The following is a 22,729-nucleotide window of genomic DNA, read 5'->3' as shown; positions in this document are numbered from 1 at the left end:
CATTGGCTAAATGATGTGCACACCCACTCTACTTCGCTACATGGCCCCGCTCCTCAGGCTCCTCCCTTTCTGGGCGGAAAAACTCGCTTCCAGGGAAGGCAGATGAAGCCACACACACAGGAAATCTGGCCCGCAGCTGCCGCACAGAAGACAGACAGTCCAGAGAGATACGCCAGGCTTCAACGTTCCATCAGAGTTCAACCAGCTCCTCCCTTTCTGGGCGGAGAAACTCACCTCCAGGGAAGACTAGCCACAAGCAGATGAAGCCACACACACTGGAAAAAAAAATATGGAATGCTTCACGAATTTGCATGTCATCCTTGTGCAGGGGCCATGCTAATCTTCTCTGTATCGTTCCAACTTTAGTATATGTGCTGCCGAAGCGAGCATGAAAAAAATTTTTTTAACAATTCTAATGGTATGCAAACTCTGTTCTCTGACCAAAAACTATTATAATTATTAAGTATGAGTTTTATTATCACAAAAAAAGCCCGAGAGGATTGAAAAAGCAGCATACAAAAAAAAAATAGAAGCCAATTGTATATCCTCCAATAAACTGGAAAAGAAAAACATAAAAACTGAACATGTTTTTGTTGCGTATTTTGGAATAAAATAGAGCCTTTTTAATTATTCAATTGATAAAATCTGTTACTAATGGCCTGGATTTTAACCAGTTTCATAATATAAATTATCGTTTGGAAAAAAGGACAAGAACAAAATAGAATATAGCCAAGATCATCAAGCACACTATTCAAATTCATTGACACTGAAGTTTATGCAATGCTTCAATCTACCCCATTACATGATAGTAGATTGAACATAATACCATTCTTTAAATTTTATTCTCTGTCCTCAGGGAAAATTTTCTCGTAATCTTAATAAAACTGCTGATTATCCTTTTACATCTTTTCTTTACTTCTTTATTTGCATCAGTTTCTTTCCTTAGTCAGTTCTTTATTGTGACTTTTGCTTCCCATTATTTCCTTTAATTTTTCTCTTATTCCCTCAACAAAGATCATCTTTATTCTTTGTATTCAGTCCTTTAATATCTCTCTCAACCTATATTTGACAAAAAGTGAAAGCTCTTTAATTGATGTAGGTATGTCCCAGCCCTGTTTGCTTGTGAGAGACTTAAACTACGTTTAGGTATTTTAATTTTATATCAATCAATGTCACTGCTTTCTAAGTTCTTTCTAATCATAGGACATAGAAGCATGATCAAAATCAAATTTACAGCTCAATAAATGAGCAAAAATCGGCATTACTAATTACCATTCGTATCAACTTCCAAAAATTAAGAGTACACAAAATCTTCCTGGGAATACAGGTTGGAAAATGGAATTTCTGAAAAAATGGCATGAATTTCTTTCACTTTAATAGAAAAATATAAATGTTCCTAAAACAGTATATGAGGGTAATCTGGCACCCCAATTTCAATTGCTCACATTGTATTCTAATATTTTTCTTCTTTAATCAGATTATCTAAAATACATATTTTCTTAGTAAAAACAATTAACCCCCCAAATTGAATAAAAATCTTAGAATATTATGGAAAAAAGGAACTTAAAATTGCCTTGATACACAATCTAATTTGCTGGAGGCAGAACTTCTTCATTTCAGCTGGGTCCCAGACCCAGCATCTTCCACATCCAACCCATGTCATATTAACAAGTTCATAACACAGCTCCTAAAGTGACAGGCCTACTCACAAACATATTTGCTGCTCAAGGTTATATTTTATGTCACATAATAAAGGAAGACAGAAAAAAAGAGAGCAACCCTCCAGGATAATTCCTCAGCATTTTAGAGGGGTCTAATGACAAATGCCATTAGCAAGAACACTAGAAAATCATTAAAAAAAACATGGAAGCCCCAGCCAATGTGCCAAACAGTATCATTGGAGACACAATTTCCAACCAACTCAGTACATCATCTAATGTGCCTTTAGTGACAACATGATTAGGTTGTTTAAGGAGTTTTAAGAAAATTATTGCACAAATAGACAGTACAAGAAAATATTAGAGTTGGGGTGAGAAAATTACTACAATCATAAATGAAGAACATGTAAGTTGATATAAAATTCAATTAAATATATTAAGAACTGTAATATATGGACACTGGCGAGGGATTGTTTTTGGAACATTATATGCCTGTAAGTAATAAGTACCTGTAATTCACAGTAATTTAAAATTTTAAATAATTCCCCCCAAAATACTTCTTGTGACTACAGAAATTATGATTACTTCGATGACTTAAATTCACCATTTTCAACCTGCAGTATTGTTGCCAAAAAAACTTTTTCTTGATTGGCCATTTGAATGGCTCTTCAGTGGATGTGAAACTGAACCTTCATGGTTTAGTTTTCAACCAATTTGAAAATGGTGGGATTGATATAAAAATATATACCATTGCTTGTATTTCCCTAATGACTTAGCATTCTCTGCCATATACCAAATTATATTCTTTTTTTAAATTTTTTTTATTTTTAATTATAAGAACAAAGATGCAAAGAAAGAGGACAAGGTAAAGTTACAGTGGAAGGACAATCACCCATCACATAATTCTCAGAAGAAGTCCCCTTGCTGATATCTTAACTTTGGACTTTCAGCCAAAGAACATTAAGATAAATAAAACAGAATACATGTACAATTACTTTGTCCCTCAAGTCCACAGATTGTAATACATTATAATATTTCTTAACAGCACACAAGGCAATCTAAAGCCATAAAACTTATGTAACTCCTTAAATATTAGAGGCATGGTATTTTTTTACATTTCCATGTACATGCATATTAGCTTAAGTTAACCTCAAATTTTAAGTGTTTTTTTTTTTTAAGGATTAGAGTCAAAGGAGCACAGTAAAAATGGTGTTAGAGTGGCAATTGTTGTTTGCTTAGGTCCAACAAAATATGAGGGGCATGGAAAGGAATAACCTTGGCCTAAATACAAAGAGACCCGACCCCTGAAGTTTCCTGGCATAAGACCAACTCTAGGCTCCAGGCAAGCTAGATCGTCCAATTCAAGACATTGTCTGTAGTGCCAACACACTTTTATTTTTCACACAGTCTCTTTTGTTTGTATCATATTTCTGTATTAAAGATCCTGGAATCTGCATATCCTACATTGAAGTCAGGATGTGGAGCGTCCTTTCATTTCACCTCACAATTAAAGGGCAATGTAGGGAGCCCTGTCCTGTAAGCAGGTTGTTGTTGTTAAGTCTTCTCAGTGTTAAGGGAAGTCTCTTTTGAGCAGGTAGATGTCTGAGCAGTGGTAGGGTTTTCCGTGGTAGAGGACTGCTTCCAGGTAATGTTGTAGACAAACCTGGATGTTTCGTGGATGGCTTCCCTAGTTCAGGGGTGAATGGGAAATGCCCTTTCTTCTGAGGCCTGTGCCAGGTCGTTATGTCAATGTTCAGGGTGTAAGGTCCCTTTGCACTACAAGATTTGTGTGTTCCAATCTCTATTAGATAGGATCTTATTTGTATGTATAGTATTTTCCCATTTAAATGTTCCTATGCAAAAAAGGAGCAATGCCACGTGGCATTATTGTGGCGCATATGGGGGCCATAAGAACAAGTCCAACAATCCCCATGACATGGTTCAATCATAAGCATTAAACTGGGGGACTCTTTCACCAAAATTCATTGTTGAACAGCTCATAAAGAGAAGATAAAAAGTGGTTAGAATCGTCACTGTATAAGAGAATATTTAGTAAGACTTATAGCTGTCAGAGAAAAAACACAAAATACTCGAAAGAAATATGTGTCCATTTTATGTCTTTTGAAACAGTTTGGGGTTGTTACACATAATGCACGGCTTTGGTCTGTGATTAGGATTGTGCAGTAATGAAGTTGAAAAGAGTAATGTGGGTTAGTGATGTTTGGGAAGGTGAGAGAGTTAAGGAGTAAAAATGAGCTTTGTAGGGGTGTGGGAAAGGGCAGAATACAAAATGGACATTCTGGATATGCAAAACATAACATAAAAATAAGGAATACTCTTAATACATGCAGTGCGTGCGGGGGCACTAGCCTCCACGCAGTTTTCAATATGTAGACTGGTCAAAATTGCCAGTGACAAACTTAGTGCAACCGTGCAAATCTCAGCACACCCCAAGTTAGCACCCACCATTTCTGGCCTCCTGGGCTGGAACCCCAGAAGGCCTGGAGGCCGAGGGCAGAAGAGGGGAAGGCTGGGGGCCTATCAAGGCTCCCAGCACACCCAAGTCAGGGAGAAGGCCTTCCACATGGGGTTTCCTCAAACCCCATGCCGGCCAGAGCTAGCCTTCAGCTCAAGAGAGGATCGATAGAGAGCAGGAAGCCAGGATCTGCCCACCCTACACCCTGTGTCCTTTCCACCCTAGAGCTTGGGGAAGGGCGAGGAAAGCTTGGGACCCCATCCAAGAGGGACCCCCCGACACCCAACTTGTCTGGTCGCCTGGACTGCCACCCCAGAAGGCTGGAGGCCGGGGGCAGAAGAGAGAAATGCTGGGGGCCTATCAAGGCTCCCAGCGTACCCAAGTCAGGTAAGAATTTTTATTAGAACTCTTTAATGTGTGTGTGTGTGTGTGTGTGTGTGTGTGTGTAAGCATTAATGGTAACTATACTGAACAGTACTCTGGCTTTCTCTTAGTTTTGTGTTTAGGGATCACTCTTGACAGTGCTCAAGGGACCTTGTAAGTGCCAGACTTTGAAATTTAACACCTAACCCATTATAATATCTCTTTGACCCCTTTCTTTTATTTTTATTTTTTCTTTCTTTTGTGGGGGGAGTGCACACCAGTTTTGCTCAGAGAATACTACCGGATATGCAATCAGAAATTGCTCCTGGTATGGGGGACATATGGGTTGCGGGAAGTGGGAGATAAAATTACTATCTGTCCTAAGTCAGCAGTATGCAAGGCAAAGGCCCTACTACTGCACCACCATTCTGGTCCCTTTTCTTTTGAATTTTTAAGGGAATATTATGAAAACATGTTTTATTTTTAAAATAACTTGGATAGTTAACTTGTTATTTTCTAGATGATAACTTCATGATAGCTTAATGAAACAAAATACTCAAAAAATATTCTTTCAAAGAGACCCAAAGTATAACACCCCAAGACATATCCTCGTTACAATGAAAAATCCCATAGATAGAGATAGAATACTGAAAGCAGCAAGATCAAAAAGGGAAATTACATTCAAAGGTGGATCCCCAGGACTTACAGCAGACAAGTCACAAGAAACTCTCAAGGCCAGAAGACAGTGGTGGGATATTGTGACAAGACTGAATGAAATGAATGCATCACCGAGAATACTGCACCCAGCCCGACTCACGTTCAGGTTTGAAGGAAGAATACATAGCTTCATGGATAAACAACAGCTCAGAAACTTCACAGATGATAAATCAGCCTTAAAGGAAAAACTGACAGGTTTACTCTAAAACAAAAGAGACCAACAAACACAGCAAACTTATCTACAAAGATGACATTAAATCCTATAACAATCATCTCCCTCAATGGCAATGCACTAAATTCACCAATTAAAAAACACAGAGTGGCAAAATGGGTCAAAAAGATGAATCCAACCTTCTGCTGCCTACAGGAAACACATCTGAATAGTCAGAACAAACATAAACTCAAATCAAAGGCTGGAGGAAAATCACCCAAGAAAACATCACCCTTAAAAAAGCTGGGGTGGCCATATTAATATCTGATGACACCAACTTTATACTCAGAAAAGTTGTAAGGGACAAAGATGGACACTATGTACTAATCAAGGGATATGTGAAACAGAAAGAAATCAGACTATTAAACATATATGCACCCAATGAGAGACCAGCAAATTATCTAATACAATTACTGACAAATCTGAAAGAAGAAATCAATAATAACACAATCATTGTGGGAGACCTCAACACGGCCCTATAATACTTGATAGGTCAACCAGACTGAAACCAAGCATAAACATACTAGCCCTGAAAAGACTTATGGAACAAAGAGGACTAGTAGATATATACAGGACACTCCATCCCAAAAAACCTAGATGCACATTCTTTTCCAATGTATATGGGTCATTCTCCAGAGTTGACTACATGCTGACATATAAAACATACCTACATAAAATCAATAGGATAGAAATACTGCAGGCTACCTTTGCTGTCCACAAGGCTCTGAAAATAGATGTGAACTACAAAGCCACACAGAAGAAAAACTTTAACAATTGGAAATTAAATACCCTGCTACTAAACAACCAGTGGGTTCGAGATGAAATCAAAAAGGAAATCAAAACTTTCCTGGAAACAAATGATAATGAAGACACAAACTGCCAGAAGCTATGGGACACAGCAAAAGCAGTCCTGAGAGAAAAATTTATAGCTCTACAAGCATACATCAGGAAGGAAGAAGGAGCATAACTGAATAACTTAATGACGAAGCTCAAAAAGTTAGAAAATGACCAACAAAAGGAACAAAAAATAGAAAGACAGAAGGAAACAGCAAAGCTGAAAGCAGAACTCAATGAAGTGGAAAACCAAAAAACAATCCGAAAGATCAACGAAAGCAGAAGCTGGTTCTTTGAAAAAATAAACAAGATTGGTAGACCATTGGCAAAACTCACAAAGAAAGAGAGAGAGAAATCTGATAACCTGTATTAGAAATGAAAAGGGGGAGATCACGACAGAAATTGCAGAAATTCACAGTGCCATCGGAGACTACTTTGAGAAACTTTATGCTACTAAACATGAGAACCTAGAAAAAATGGAAAAATTCTTGGACACTTATAACCTTCCACATTTAAGTAAGGAGAATGTAGCACATCTAAACACCCCCATCACTACTGAGGAAATTGAAACTGTAATCAAACATCTGCCCCAAAAGAAAAGCCCAGGCCCAGATGGTTTTCCTAATGAATTTTTTCAAATTTTTCAAGAGGAGCTACTACCAATCCTAGCCAAGCTCTTCCATGAAATTGAAAAAAAAAAAAACGGGAACACTCCCAAACAGCTTTTATGAAGCCAACATCACCTTGATACCAAAACCAGACAGAGATGCTACCAAAAAACAAAATTACAGACGAATATCTCTGATGAATGCTGATGCAAAGATCTTCAACAAAATCCTAGCAAATAGGATCCAATACATCATCAAGAAGATCATACACTACGACCAAGTAGGTTTCATCTCAGGAATGCAAGGATGGTTTAACATCGTAAATCTATCCAAATCATACACAACAAGAAAAATAAAAACCACATGATCATATGAATAGACGCAGAGAAAGCATTTGATAAGGTCCAACACCCATTCTTGATCAAAACTCTCAGCAAGATGGGAATGGAAGGAACCTTTCTCAATCTAGTTGAAGTAATCTACCACAAGCCAATGGCAAGTATTATCCTCAATGGAGAAAAACTAAAAGCCTTTCCTCTAAATTCTGGTACAAGACAAGGCTGTCCGCTCTCACCATTCCTCTTCAACATAGTATTGGAATTTCTTGCTATAGCAATCAGGTAAGAAAAAGATATCAACAGAATCCAGATAGGAAAGGATGAAGTCAAGCTCTCATTGTTTGCAGACGACATGATACTCTACTTAGAAAACCCTAAAGACTCTACCAAAAAGCTTCTAGAAACAATAGATTCATATAGCAAAGTGGCAGGCTACAAAATCAACCTACAGAAATCAATGGCCTTTTTATACACCAATAATGATAGGGAAGAGATTGAAGTCAGGAAGGCAATCCCATTCACAATAGTGCCACACAAACTCAAATATCTTAGAGTCAACTTTATCAAAGATGTGAAGGATCTATACAAAGAAAACTATAAAGCCCTGTTCCAAGAAATAAGAGAGGACACACGGAGATGGAAACACATACCCTGCTTATGGATTGGCAGGATTAATATCATTAAAATGGCAATACTCCCCAAATATTATACAGATTTAATGTGATCCCCTGAAAAATACCCATGACATTCTTCATGAAGTTCATCTGGAACAATAAACACCCTCGAATAGCTAAAGCAATTCTAGGAAAAAGAAAAATGGGAGGCATTACTTTCCCCCAACTTTAAACTGTACTACAAAGCAATAGTTATCAAAACAGCATAGTATTGGAATAAAGACAGACCCTCAGATCAGTGGAGTAGGCTTGAGTTCTCAGAGAACGTTCCCCAGATATACAATTACCTAATTTTTGACAAAGGAGCAAGAAATCCTAAGTGGAGTGGGGAAAATCTCCTCAACAAGTGGTGCTGGCAGAACTGGTTAGCCACTTGCAAAAAAGCAAACATAGACCCCCAGTTAGCATCATGTACAAAGGTAAAATCCAAATGGATTAAAGACCTTGATATCAGACCGGATATCATAAACTATATGGAACAACACATCGGTAAAACAGTCCATGACATTGAGACTAAAGGCATCTTCAAGGAGGAAACTGCACTTTCCAAACAAGTGGAAGCAGAGATCAACAGATGGGAATACATTAAACTGAGAAGCTTCTGCACCTCAAAAGAAATAGTGCCCAGGATACAAGAGTCACCCACTGAGTGGGAGAAACTATTCACCCAGCACCCATTAGTTAAGGGGCTAATATCCAAAATATACAGGGCACTGACAGAACTTTACATGAAAAATAATCTAATCCCATCAAAAAATGGGGAGAAAAAAATGAACAGACAGTGTGATAAAAAAGAAATACAAATGGCCAAAAGGCACATGAAAAAAATACTCCTCGTCACTAATCATCAGGGAGATGCAAATCAAAACAACGATGAGATACCATCTCACACTGCAGAGATTGGCGCACATCAAAAAGAATTAGAACTCTCAGTGCTGGCGGGATGTGGAAAGAAAGGAACTCTTATTCACTGCTGGTGGGAATGCTGTCTAGTATAGCCTCTATGGAAAGCGATATGGAGATTCCTTCAAAATCTGGAAATTGAGCTCCCATTAGACCCAGCTATTCCACTCCTAGGGATATACCCTAAGAACACAAGAATATAATACAAAAACTCCTTCTCACACCTATATTTTTTGCAGCACTATTCACAATAGCCAGGCTCTGGAAACAACCAAGATGCCCTTCAACAGACGAATGATTAAAGAAACAGTGGTACATATACACAATGGAATATTATGCAGATGTCAGGAGAGAAGAAGTCCTGAAATTTTCCTATACATGGATGTATATGGAATCTATCATGCTGAGTAAAATAAATCAGAGGGAGAGAGAGAGACGGAGAATAGTCTCACTCATTTATGGGTTTTAAGAAAAATAGAAGTCATTTTTCTTTTTTTTTTTTTTTTTTTTTTTTTGGTTTTTGGGTCACACCCAGCGGTGCTCAGGGGTTACTCCTGGCTGTCTGCTCAGAAATAGCTCCTGGCAGGCACGGGGGACCATATGGGACACCGGGATTCGAACCAACCACCTTTGGTCCTGGATTGGCTGCTTGCAAGGCAAACGCCACTGTGCTATCTCTCCGGGCCCAGAAGTCATTTTTCTAACAATCCTCAGAGACAATGAGAGGATGGCTGGAACACCAGCTCACTCCATGAAGCTCACCACAAAGAGTGGTGTGTACAGCTATAGAAATAACTACACAGAGAACTACCATAATCATGTGAATGAATGAGGGAACTGGAAAGCCTGTCTGGAGTACAGGTGAGGGTGGGGTGGATGGAGGGAGATTTGGTACATTGGTGGTGGGAATGTTGCACTGGTAAGGGGGTGTTCTTCACATGATTGAAACCTAATCACAATTATTTATGTAATCAAGATGTTCAAATAAAGAAGAAAAGATGTTATAGTAAAATGGAACTACAAAAAAATTCTTTCTAAATTGATTATCTAAGTATTCTAAGCATTGATTATCTTTGCAGTATTTAATCTTTTCATTTAATTTTAAAATAAATCAAATTATCCATTCTATTTCCTTTTTAAATGTTTTGCTGCTTTTCATATCTTCTAGCCTCCAGTTTGCATTTTAACATTGATTGAAGTATATTTTATTCTTTTTACTATCATGAATGTCAATAATTAAACAAATATTCTTTAATAATTTGGAGCTACACTGACTGTACTCAAGTTTCACCTCTCACTCTGCACTCAGAAATCACTCGTGTTGCTCTAAGGGTTATATGTGCTGGTGGAGATCAGTGGAGTTGACTAACATACAAGGGAAGTACCTTAACCCCTATATTATCTCTCCTTTTTCTATTTTCCCTTTTTATAACTCTTTATTATTTATAATATATTTTATTTCATCGTGAGAAAAAAGAAATGGTTAATAGTATAGGACTTTCTGTAGAAATTGAGGACTTATAATATCTCAAGTATATAAATTCAATGAAATCCTGGGAAAGTTTAATGTTTCATAGTTTACTGTCTAAATTCAGTATATTATAAACATGTGTCCATGTTAATTTTAATACGTTTAATATAGTCACTAATAAATGGCTACTTCATTACTTAGTAACAAAATGTCCTCATATTGTTCGTATTTCCATTCAAGTATATTCAATACTTTTAAAAAACAAACCTTGATTTAAAAACAATTAAGAAATCCTTGAGATATATTTCTGTGGTACTTATAAAAATACAAAAAATTATTACAGTATCAATTCTGGGAGAAGAAAGTTGCAAGGGCAAAGACTAGATATCCAAAACCAAACCAAACCAAAACAAAAACAACCCCCAAAGGCAATACATTCCCTTGGCTTGCTTGGAGGGAGGCCATCACTTCCTCAGCAGTGATGTTGAGCTGCCAGCATGAGTTATAATGAAACTTGCCATTGCTTTTCATCTGGCATTTCATAGAACTTTGAGTAGACCAGTGCAAGACAAATTGTTCAAAACTATGTTTCCTTTTATTGTTAATATAGTTATTACATTTATAGAGAACAAAACCTTTTCTAATAACATGAAGCACTTCTGTTACTTTCAATTAATGTTTTATTTGTTGTGAGGACAATTCATCCTGTGTTGAATATAAAGAGCCTGACTGCAATTGAAAATATAATTTTGTCCAATTGCCAATGAATAGGAGTTAAAAGCACTTAAGCAGAGAATTGCCCAAACACTAAAGTCAGAGAAAAGAAGAGATGTCCTTTGTAAAACCTCTAGTCTTTTGGAAGGACTTATTAACTTCATCCTGGAAGGATCCTGATATACTATTAGCATAGGGCCAGGGATTTGCTTGTATTTTCCCACAGGATGCAAACTACCCCATCTGGATTCCAGACAGACTCATCCGCCCAGCGGGAAATCCCCCTCCGCGAGCCACCACCAACCGCGCCCAAGAGAAAGAGAAATCGCAGCCTGAGGCAGCTGGGACGCAAGCTCCGGAGAATGAGCCTCAACCTGCAGCCAGTGAGGAGACCCCGACCTCCCAACTTGGACCCAGCTGATGGCACTGCTGACTGAAGCCAGACGGATTGCTTCTGCTTCTCCTGGACCTACGACATCAGAGACCTTGTTTCTTGCTATGTTATCTGTAGTACTGAACTTACCTGCCCAAACCCCAACTCCCCTAAACCCTGCTGCAGACTAATGGAACAACTTTTACCCCTTTCTACATTATAGGTGTGTGGAAGGTACTGGTTCGAGAGAAAGTTCGTCACAAGCCGCTTTTCTCTCGCTAATTGCCACCTGTGCTACTTAAAGTTTCTTGCATTTTGAACTGATACACTCAAAAATCAAGACTGTGGGAAGATTCAGCAAACCAGCAATCAACCTGACATTTTCCTTCAAAATCTGTTTATATATTCCATTGTTTTCTATTGTTTAATTCTTCCACTCTTGACTTTTAAATTACCTATGTTTATGGCAGGGACAGAAAATTTTAATATTACTCCAAAAATTTTTTTTTAATTTCTCATATATAGTGCTTTACTTAATTGCTCTCACTCCTCGGTGCCAGGAAGGGTTCACAGTTTATATTAGTTTATATTTAAGTTCTCATAAATTAGATTATAACTGGTACTCTAGTCTTCTTACTATTTTACCCAATTTAGCTAATGTAAGTTTTATTTTTAATTACAACTTCTGCATCCCACTTCGCTGGGATCAGATTGCTAATCATTATTATTTTTTTTTTTGGTGCTGTTATTTCTCCACCTTCTAAATATTTACTATTACAATAAATCAAGCCTGAGAGATAGCATGGAGGTAAGGCATTTGCCTTGCATGCAGAAAGTCAGTGGTTCAAACACGGCATCCCATATGGTCCCCTAAACAGTGCCAGTGCAGAGCCAGGAGTAAGCCCTGAGCACTACCTGGTGTGACCTTTAAAAAAAAAGAAGAAGAGTGTATTGCTAGGGCATGCCTAAGCTTTTATGGGGGCTCAGCCCACCAGATGTATCCTCAAATTTTCCTGGTGGGTAGAACTAATTTAACCCCATGGGGTTCCTCAGAAGGCCCACTGTGGACGCCTTTTTCCCCTGCGTGGATGGTTGAGGAATTTCCTAAGAGATGCCTGGCATTACATTTTTAGCCAGTGTCTGACTATTTCTTCTTTGTTTATTTCAGACAAAAAATATTGGCCTCTTTCTAATAATTTGGCTCAGAAATTCCAGCACCAAAGTTTATTTGAGAACCCCCTTTTTCTGGATATAGTCAGCCCTAAAAGCAAAGACAATTTTTCTCTCCTTTTCAAATATGTCCTTTGCAGCTGCAGTTTCTGGTAATCAAGGGCGTAACCAGAATACAGATTTTGACTTTGACCCTTTAGAAGTAGGGAAGCTCATTCTTGGGGATTTGGTACCTCCTTCATTTAACCTCTAAAACAATAGAGTCCAGCCTTGTAATACCAAGCTTTAGAAATAGGGAAGCTCATTCTTGGGGATTTGGCTCCTCCCTTCTTTTAACCTCTAAAACAATAGGGTCCAGACTAGAAAGACCAAGTTTCTAGCTATTTCCTACTTCCTCCTAACCCTGACCTTCTCTTTTGTAATTTACAATTTTATAGTCACACCCATAGCTTAGGTATTGTTATTGTACTAGGCTTTGTGATTACAATTATTCTTTTCCTGTGGCTAATTTTACCCCTATAAATTCCCTTGCTCAAAAATTAAAAATGTCACACACTCATTAGACGTGGGTCCCCATACTTCCTGTGTGGTATTCATTTCTGCAATATTATTCAGTTTTGTCCGCTTGTGCTCCCGCTTTCCTATCGTGTAGTGCTATGACCCACGAGAATTGCTGAGACGCAAGACGTCTACAACACCAGTGCAAGACAAATTGTTCAAAACTATGTTTCCTTTTATTGTTAATATAGTTATTACATTTATACAGAACAAAACTTTTTCTAATAACATGAAGCACTTTTGTTACTTTCAACTAATGTTTTATTTGTTGTGAGGACAATTCATCCTGTGTTGAATATAAAGAGCCTAACTGCAATTGAAAATATAATTTTGTCCAATTGCCAATGAATCAGGAGTTAAAAGCACTTAAGTAGAGAATTGCCCAAACACTAAAGTCAGAGAAAAGAAGAGATATCCTTTGTCATATAAATGAAGACATTTCCCATTGAAGAAAAAGCAAAGTCAGAAAATGAATAGGCATTATTGTCACATTACCCAGATCGTTTAATCTTGCCTTTTCTTCCCATAAAATTTGTCACAGAGCAAGTACATGGCATTGAATATATTGTGCAGCACTGCTGGTAACTAAACTATCAGCATGATTTACGTTTTTTTTTTCAATAATAGAGTATATCTGTTTCTTGATGTTTTGAAAAATCAAGCAAATACTCATCAGTCATAGTCATTTGCATTTTAGTCTTCTCTCCTTACTTCTACAGGCTTAAATTTAACAGCGATGTTATTGCCAAGTTCAAGGAGAAACAGAGGAACAGTCTGTCAGAATGTGACTAGTATATGCATAGAAATAAGTTGATTTTAACAGCTGTTCACAGGCACAAAAAAAAAATTAGGTAAAGTGAGACATCATTGTTTACTATGGGTTTAATGTAGCCACAAGCTTAAGATAATTTAAAATATAATTGATATTCTGTCTCAAATGGTGATTCTTTTCTCTACCATTAAATTCTACTTAATATAATCAATGCTAGCATATCTTTTTAGGTCATTCAGGTTGAGTGGTTTCACTTATCTGTAGGCACCTAGTGAATATTGGTAAATTTAAGAATTTTTTAAGTCCAAAGAAAGGAACTAAATGTAGAAGAGTTAGTATGTGGACTACAGTCTTTGTTTTCAAACAGAATAATATATAGATAACATTGCTATCTGTATATGAAGGTGTGGGTAAGACCAGCAAAGAGAGAGACAGGCAATTGTTTCCAGCTGCATATAAATGAATGGAGACTGATTTTGCTCAGTTGCTCAACTACTATTTAGATTCCTCTTACTCTGTTTCTTTCCCTCCTCTCCCTTTACCCCATCCCACCCTCAATCCCTCTTACCAAGAATTAAACACAATAAACTGCCAGTCTCTAATGGCTGAAGGCTGTCTTTTGTCTTCTATTGTTCTGTCTGAGCTTCTTTGCATCCATTAAAAGTGGCTTCTTATGAAAGTAGACACTGTGTCTTGCCATATAGCCTTTGGGGTTTCTTTTGGCCACCCTGTCTAAAGTAATTTCATTTTACCTGCAGTGCAGCAGCTGTTTATGCATTCTTTGTCACTCATCCTCTCCCCATTAGCACAAGTTCTATATTTCAAAGTAACAAAAAAGTAACTTTACTGCTAATAGAAAGTCTATATTCCAGTAATTCATTGTAGAGAAACTACCTGAAACTTTAAAATTATTAGACTTTTGCTCAGGGCTTACAAAATACTTCTATGTTATCTTATTTTTGTCATTACCATCATTATTCTCAATATCAACGTTGTGAACATTAGATCTGTTACTTTGTTTTTGGAAGACACTGAGATAAGGACTTGCCAGAATCTCCTCATGCAATCTTCTCTCTCATAAAATGATATAAAAGGTGAGATAGTATGACAAGAAACTTATGATTGTAACCCATACATTTATTATGTTGTAGTCCATAAGTTTCTTATGTTGAGTAATAAAATTTGTAACTTGTGGGGGAAAACTATGTCGCATTTCCAAGTCACTGTTTCAGTTGTTAGAAATAGAAATAAAATTATTGATGGAATCATGGTTTACATTTTAAGCCCAGTTTCAGTTCGCTCTTCTTTAAATGCTCATAACAACATAGCAAAGCATAGCAAAACATAAGGTAACAACATAGCACAACATAACATAACATAACAACAAACAACACTCTTAAAGGCATATTTAAGATGTAAATTAATTAATATATGTACTATAACATTTCCAGGTACATAGTGAATAGAATAGGTGTTAGATATTTTGTTGGTTTAATTTATAGCTCATAACTATGATAACATTGTGTTCATATATCTAATAAATATTAATCAAAATAGTTTTTGAAAGTAATATAGTGAAAGTTTATTGCTTTTCTTTCATTCATTAAATATTTTGAATATTAATGAATAATTAAAATTTATATGTATATTTTCCTTTTATAAATTTTTTTATTGGGGGCCGGAGAGATAGCATGGAGGTAAGGCGTTTGCCTTTCATGCAGGAGGTCATCGGTTCGAATCCCGGCGCCCCATATGGTCCCCTGTGCCTGCCAGGAGCAATTTCTGAGCCTGGAGCCAGGAATAACCCCTGAGCACTGCCAGGTGTGACCCAAAAACCAAAAAAAAAAAAAATTTTTTTATTGAAACAATTATGATCCTTCATAGTTGAATTTGAGATATACAATGAGTCAGGGACCTTCCTACCACCAATGTTAACCTTCCTCCACCAATGGTCCCAGTGTGCATCCAATCCCACCACCCTTTGCCTCCTGAGCTGCCAGTATAACAGGGCCCTTTTAAGTTTGGATGGTTAATTTTAGGTCCCTTGATTCTATTATCATTGACTTTGACTTGGATATTTAGTTCTGTCCTTAATTATTTCTCTGCCAATGCATCAGAGACCACTTGGCCTCTGGCCCCCAGCATTTCTTTGGTCCTTTCTTCTTAATTTTACATAAAAATGTGGGAATATGTGGTAAAATAATCAATGTCCCAAGTTTCTAAGAAAAAGACAAGATTCTTGTTTGGGGATACACCCAATAGTGTGTATGTCCTGTGTCACTAAGGAGGGACAAACTGTTGGTGCTTTAAGGACCAAATGGAGTTTCAGAGTTAGTGAACTGGGGTCTCTGAGTGCAAGACTAAAACTTTAACCCCTGTAATATCACTCCACTCATATTTTATTATATTTACTTCCCATTTTATTTTTGTAGATTTTCAGGGCCACACCTGGCAGTGATCAGGTATCATTCCTGGTAGGTTTAAGAGACTACATGTGGTGCTGAGGATCTAACCTGGGTTGACTGCATTCAAGGCTTATGTCTTTCTTATTTTATTATCTCTATAGACCTAGATATCCTTATAGAATCATTTGTGTAATATTTATATTAAATGTTATAATAGTAATCACAATATTTTTGTTAAACCATTGCTTATTTTTAAAGTTTATATATATTAATATTTATGCTGATTATTTGAGATAATAACTCAGATTAATAATTTTTAATACTTTCTTTTTGTTTTTTTGGGCAATGCCCTATGATACTCAAGGGATACCCCTGGCTATGTGCTCAGAAATCGCTCCTGGCTTGGGGGACCAAATGGGATTCCAGGGGATCAAACTTCCATCTGTCCTAGGCTAGTACCGGCAAGGCAAATGCCTTACCGTTCTGCACCCACTTCAGCCCCAGATTAATAATTTTTTAAATATTCCTTTAACCCTTTAATTCCTTTAACATAATAATATTTTATGCTTTGCAGTGAAATTAGTTCAAACAATATGATTAGGAGAAATTCTATTTTAGACTTTTCCTATACATGTTTTCTTCATGTTTTCTCTTCTAAATCTTCCATGAGATGAATAATATTCAGAAATGTAAGTATATACCATTTTCTCTCCAGTTTGCATTGAAATGTTTCCACTTACTTTTACAATTCAGATTATTTTCTACTATCAAAAACATTTATTAAATAATTTGCCATACAAATGTTTCTTCTCTTATGTTTAATCCATCTACTGAGACTTCATTTAAAGTTTCATTAGCAGCAGTTTTTATTTTTGGAAGTTGAATTACAATTTTTCCACATATGCTCTTTTTTTGATAATTTCTAACTGTTAACCAATATGTTACCTCACATTTATTTAGTCGTTTTCATATGTAGTTATTTTCTAGAAAACAATGGTTAATTCTCTGGTACTTTAATTTTTCAAATTCCTTTTTTGAACCACTTATATGTTGTTTGCTTTTTGAGTCTATGCTCATTCCTGATGTCTTTTTCCTTAAATTTATGGTGAGACTTATGAATTTATAATTGATTTTTCTCAAGCTCTGTTAACAATAGTGGCTTTATAGTAATGTCTCTTCTATGAGAAATGTTTTGTTTGTTTTTGCTAGTGGTAAGTTTACATGAACTCCATAATATTTGAAGAGGAAATTGGCAGCAGAAACTTTATTTTACTTTAGCAATTTGTGAACTCTCAGGTTTAGCTATGAAGTGTAGCAATTTTCTCAAGATTGGGTGCCTTATTGAGAGCACAAATAAAGTTTTTATTATTAGAACAATTTTGTTCTCTAACTAACTTGTTGCTGAAAGTTACCAAATTTATTTTTGGCTCATAGTTTAGTTCCTATTTTAGTTATATTTGGGGAAACTTGGGGGACTTTATTTCAAATTATCTATGAAATCCAAAACAATTGAAGAATTTTCTAGTCTCAGTTATTTGGAAATGAAGATTCTAATGCTCCCCCCTATTAAAAGTAAGTGCACTTGTCAAGACAGAAGTCTTTGCATCAAACTCTATACTCTAAAAGTGCTGAAATGGCAACCCTTTCAATAAACACAAATGTTTCATCTATGTTCTTGTCAAATTCTCTCTAGCTCTCTGTCAACCCATTTGTTAACTTGTGGTTTACTATTTAAGTCAGAAAGAAAGATTGTGAGCTAGTTCTGCCAATACTAATTAGAAAGTAATAATCTTATCTTGACACATTCCACTGTCCCATATTTTCTTGAAATTAATTAAAAAACTGAAATGTTGCTTTAAAACTCTTAGATGTATTGATATTGACATAATATAATGTCTCTTAAAGTAAGCACAAACCACATTAACCTACAACAGAAAATTTTTTACACGTTTTTTGTTTTGTTGGAATTTTTTGTTTGAATTGCATTTTGCAATAATCAGAATTGACAAAAAATATAAAAATAAAGAATGAGGTGATGGAGTAGTGGTGCAAGCAATAGGGTGTTTGACTTACACATGCTAAACTAGGATGGACCAAGGTTTGATCTCCTGGCATCCTATATGGTCCCCCAAGCCAGGAGTGATTTCTGAGCACAGAGCCAGGAGTAATCCCTGAACATCACCGGGTGTGATCCCCCAAACCCGCCCCAAAATAATGAGAGATATTTTAGATTTCTTATTCACTGTTTGGAAAAATAGAACTTAAAATTAATAAAAGTGCCATATTTATGTTCAATCACATACACACTGAGTTTATTGTTCTATTGTATTCCAATACAATATTGTATTCCAGTGATATGGAAAATAACCAATAAAATGAAAAAGCAGCCTCAATAAAGATTACCTAAAAGAGCAATTATTTATAATATTTTGTAAAGATCTTCAGAAACCTTCTTTCTATTTATAATTTTTCATAGTTCTAAAGCACTAGTTGGCAACATACATGAGTTCTGGTAAAATAAAGAAGAAGATATAGTGTTTGAGGAATGTTTACAAATTGTCTATAAATTTAAAGCCGAGAATAGAATATGTCATGCCTCTCAAAATATGAAAGTAATAGAATTTTTATTGATCCATAATATGGTATTGAGTTTGTGGAAATGTAGAGAATAATATTTAATGTGTAAATACTCATTTAAACAACATTTTCAATACAGAAGCAGCACATACAAACTCTTGTCTCAAATATTCTTCTAGGACCTAGACATCTTTTTTTAATATATTTTTTTATTTAAACACCTTGATTACATACATGATTGTGTTTGGGTTTCAGTCATGTAAAGAACACCACCCCATCACCAGTGCAACATTCCCATCACCAATGTCCCAAGTTTCCCTCCTCCCCACCTGACCCCCGCCTGTACTCTAAACAGGCTCTCCATTTCCCTCATACATTCTTATTATTAGGACAGTTCAAAATGTAGTTATTTCTCTAACTAAACTCATCACTATTTGTGGTGAGCTTCCTGAGGTGAGCTGCAACTTCCAGCTCTTTTCTCTTTTGTGTCTGAAAATTATTATTGCAAGAATGTCTTTCATTTTTCTTAAAACCCATAGATGAATGAGACCATTCTGCGTTTTTCTCTCTCTGACTTATTTCACTCAGCATAATAGATTCCGTGTACATCCATGTATAGGAAAATTTCATGACTTCATCTCTCCTGACAGCTGCATAATATTCCATTGTGTATATGTACCACAGTTTCTTTAGCCATTCGTCTGTTGAAGGGCATCTTGGTTGTTTCCAGAGTCTTGCTATGGTAAATAGTGCTGTAATGAATATAGGTGTAAGGAAGGGGTTTTTGTATTGTATTTTTATGTTCCTAGGGTATATTCCTAGGAGTGGTCTAGCTGGATCGTATGGGAGCTCGATTTCCAGTTTTTGGAGAAATCTCCATATTGCTTTCCATAAAGGTTGAACTAGACGGCATTCCCACCAGCAGTGGATAAGAGTTCCTTTCTCTCCACATCCCCGCCAACACTGTTTATTCTCATTCTTTGTGATGTGTGCCATTCTCTGGGGGTGTGAGGTGGTATCTCATCGTTGTTTTGATTTGCATCTCCCTGATGATTAGTGATGTGGAGCATTTTTTCATGTGCCTTTTGGCCATTTGTATTTCTTCTTTGTCAAAGTGTCTGTTCATTTCTTCTCCCTATTTTTTGATGGGGTTAGATGATTTTTTCTTGTAAAGTTCTGTCAGTACCTTGTATATTTTGGAGATTAGCCCCTTATCTGATGGGTATTGGGTGAATAGTTTCTCCCACGCAGTGGGTGGCTCTTGTATCCTGGGCACTATTTCCTTTGAGGTGCAGAAGCTTCTCAGTTTAATATATTCCCATCTGTTAATCTCTGCTTTCACTTGCTTGGAGAGTGCAGTTTCCTCCTTGAAGATGCCTGTAGTCTCAATGTCCTGGAGTGTTTTGCCTGTGTTGTTCAATATATCTTATGGTTTTGGGTCTGATATCGAGGTCTTTAATCCATTTGGATTTTACCTTCATACATGATGTTAGCTGGGGGTCTAAATTCAATTTTTTGCAAGTGGCTATCCAGTTGTGTCAACACCACTTGTTGAAGAGGCTTTCCCTGCTCCATTTAGTATTTCTTGCTCCTTTATCAAAAATTAGGTGATTGTATGCTGGGTAGGTTCAGAATGCAGTTTTTGGGGGTTCGCTTCCCAGGGCTCTGAGGAGAGCTCCAAGGATTCAGAAAAGACAGAGAAGCACAGGGACCTAGACATCTTTTTGGCATATTCCATATTGAGTCTTTTTTCCCCAAAAAAATCTAACCACATGGAATTTTACATATTTTAAGAGTGAAAGGTAACAACTGTGAACATAGAATTGTCTTATTTTCTTAGAATTGTGGTAGGATTTTTTTTAGCATATTTACATTTCTTTCTTTCACACATACTTGTGATATTATAGAATAATGACAACTACCATGGAAAGAAATGAAACAAATATGGTGTGCTTAAAATCAGCATTGTATTCTTGTCATCACCAAGGACTTTATAGAGTATTGATATAAGTGCTCATGTCATCATCCGGATAAAATTTAGTGCTGCTGACGAATAAGTCAAATTCATGAGATATATAAAGAGAGGAAATCATTAGAAACAGCAGCTAAAGCTAAACTATAATATAAAGGATAAACTGGAATGGAAACTAAGAAAAAAAGATCAGATATTTTAATAAAACCACAGAAAATATAATAATAAATAAAATTCGTGTATGTTCTGTAGTGATAGTACAGGAGTTAAGGCATTTTCCATACATACAACTGACCTCAGTTCAATCCCCAGAAACACATATACACCCAATCTTCTGAGAAATGTCCAGAGTGAACACTGAGCATCGATCCCCATGAATATGCCCTGAGCACTTCTAAATATGGCTTCCAAAATAGTGTTATAAGTACAAAACTGAAAACTCAAGAAAATAATTCATAGAGACAAAATGTGCCTGATATGTTTCATCAACAGAAAAGATGCTATTTTGACAGACACGAAGTAGAATATGAACAGATATCCTGGAAAATGATTAAGTACACAATAGGCATATTCCTACTATGGTATGTCATAGTTGAGAATTCACCATTCCTTTTTATACTTTGAAAGTTAGAGGAATATGTTGCCATAATTTACTTTTTAACAAAACTAATGGGACTCTAACATTATGAATATCCTCCAAAGGTTCCAAGATTTGCAATATCAGTGGATAATTTACTTCAATAATTGAACAAAGGAACATGTCACTCAGATCAGAATCATACATTGTAGATTGATGAGAAATGAAGAATCTTGGGTGTATTTTTAAGGTGGTATTAGTAAGATTTACTGGTGAAACAGGTGAACAATTTGAGGCAAAACGAGTCAAAAGTGAAAAATATTTTTGTATTACAAATGCAAAGAACTGAAGTCACTATAAAATAAAACATGGTTAAAGGGTTATATGGTTAAAAGGAGTACAGTCTTTAAAAGTAAAAGGTAGGACACGAGGAGCTCATTTTATTAATTTTAGGGATTTGGAAAGGTTTACTTGAGTCACTCTCATGTGCTCAGGACCTACTCTTGGCACTGTGTTCAGGGATTACTCCTAGTCGTGTTCAGGAAACGTAAAGAACCAGAAATATAACCTCAGCAAGTTTAAAAAACAAGGCAATATAAGCTTTATAAAGGCATCATTTTAAAAATTGCAAGTAAAATTGTAAAATTAAAATTCATAATAGGGTATCTATCAAGGGCAAATCAAATGTATTTAAGTTGGAGTAGCATAAGTTTGATTTAAAAATTATGTTTAATTTTTAAACATGTATACTGCTTACACATATTTATGATTATTATACCAAAGATTTCCTTTCACTATAAACCTTAGTATTTACTCAATATTTTATTTTATTTTATGTGTGTGTGTGTGTGTGTGTGTGTGTGTGTGTGTGTGTGTGTGTGTGTGTGTGTGTGGTGCTGGAGATTGAGCATCAAAGAAGCAGGCAAATGTTTTACCCATGAGTTACATCTTTGGCTGTTATTCAGTATTTTTAGATAAATAAAAATTAGTTTTTTAATCAATGCACTGGTATTATTAATAAAATTGGTATAATTTATTATAGACTAGTTTCTATCATATGATCTCATATTATTATATAGTTTTGTGTCATTTGTAATAGTTAAAATCTTACATTATTCTACATTATATTTTTTTTTACTAGTCTTACCAAGAGAAAATACATGCTAAAATAATTGAAACTGAGGCCAGAGAGATAGCAGTAGAGATAGTAGTAACACCTGAGCACTGCCAGGTGTGACCAAAAAAAATTTTTTTGAAGCTATGCTCTTAAACTGTCTTAATATCAATATTTAATAGTTCAATAGTTTTTAATAAGTTTTATAAATATTTAATAAGTGAATGAGGAAGAAGCCTAATTA

General features: G+C 36.0%; 1 non-coding gene across 1 annotated transcript; it reads right to left on the bottom strand.

Annotated features, from left to right (window-relative positions):
- Nucleotides 1–283: 283 nt before the first annotated feature.
- LOC126008358 (U6 spliceosomal RNA) lies at nucleotides 284–390 on the bottom strand. The gene has a single exon (XR_007495692.1). It is a non-coding gene; the product is annotated as a U6 spliceosomal RNA (small nuclear RNA).
- Between the last annotated feature and the right edge of the window lie 22,339 nt (nucleotides 391–22,729).

Source organism: Suncus etruscus, chromosome 4, assembly GCF_024139225.1.
Source record: "Suncus etruscus isolate mSunEtr1 chromosome 4, mSunEtr1.pri.cur, whole genome shotgun sequence".
NCBI lineage: Eukaryota > Metazoa > Chordata > Mammalia > Eulipotyphla > Soricidae > Suncus > Suncus etruscus.
This window is presented reverse-complemented; position numbering and strand designations above follow the sequence as displayed.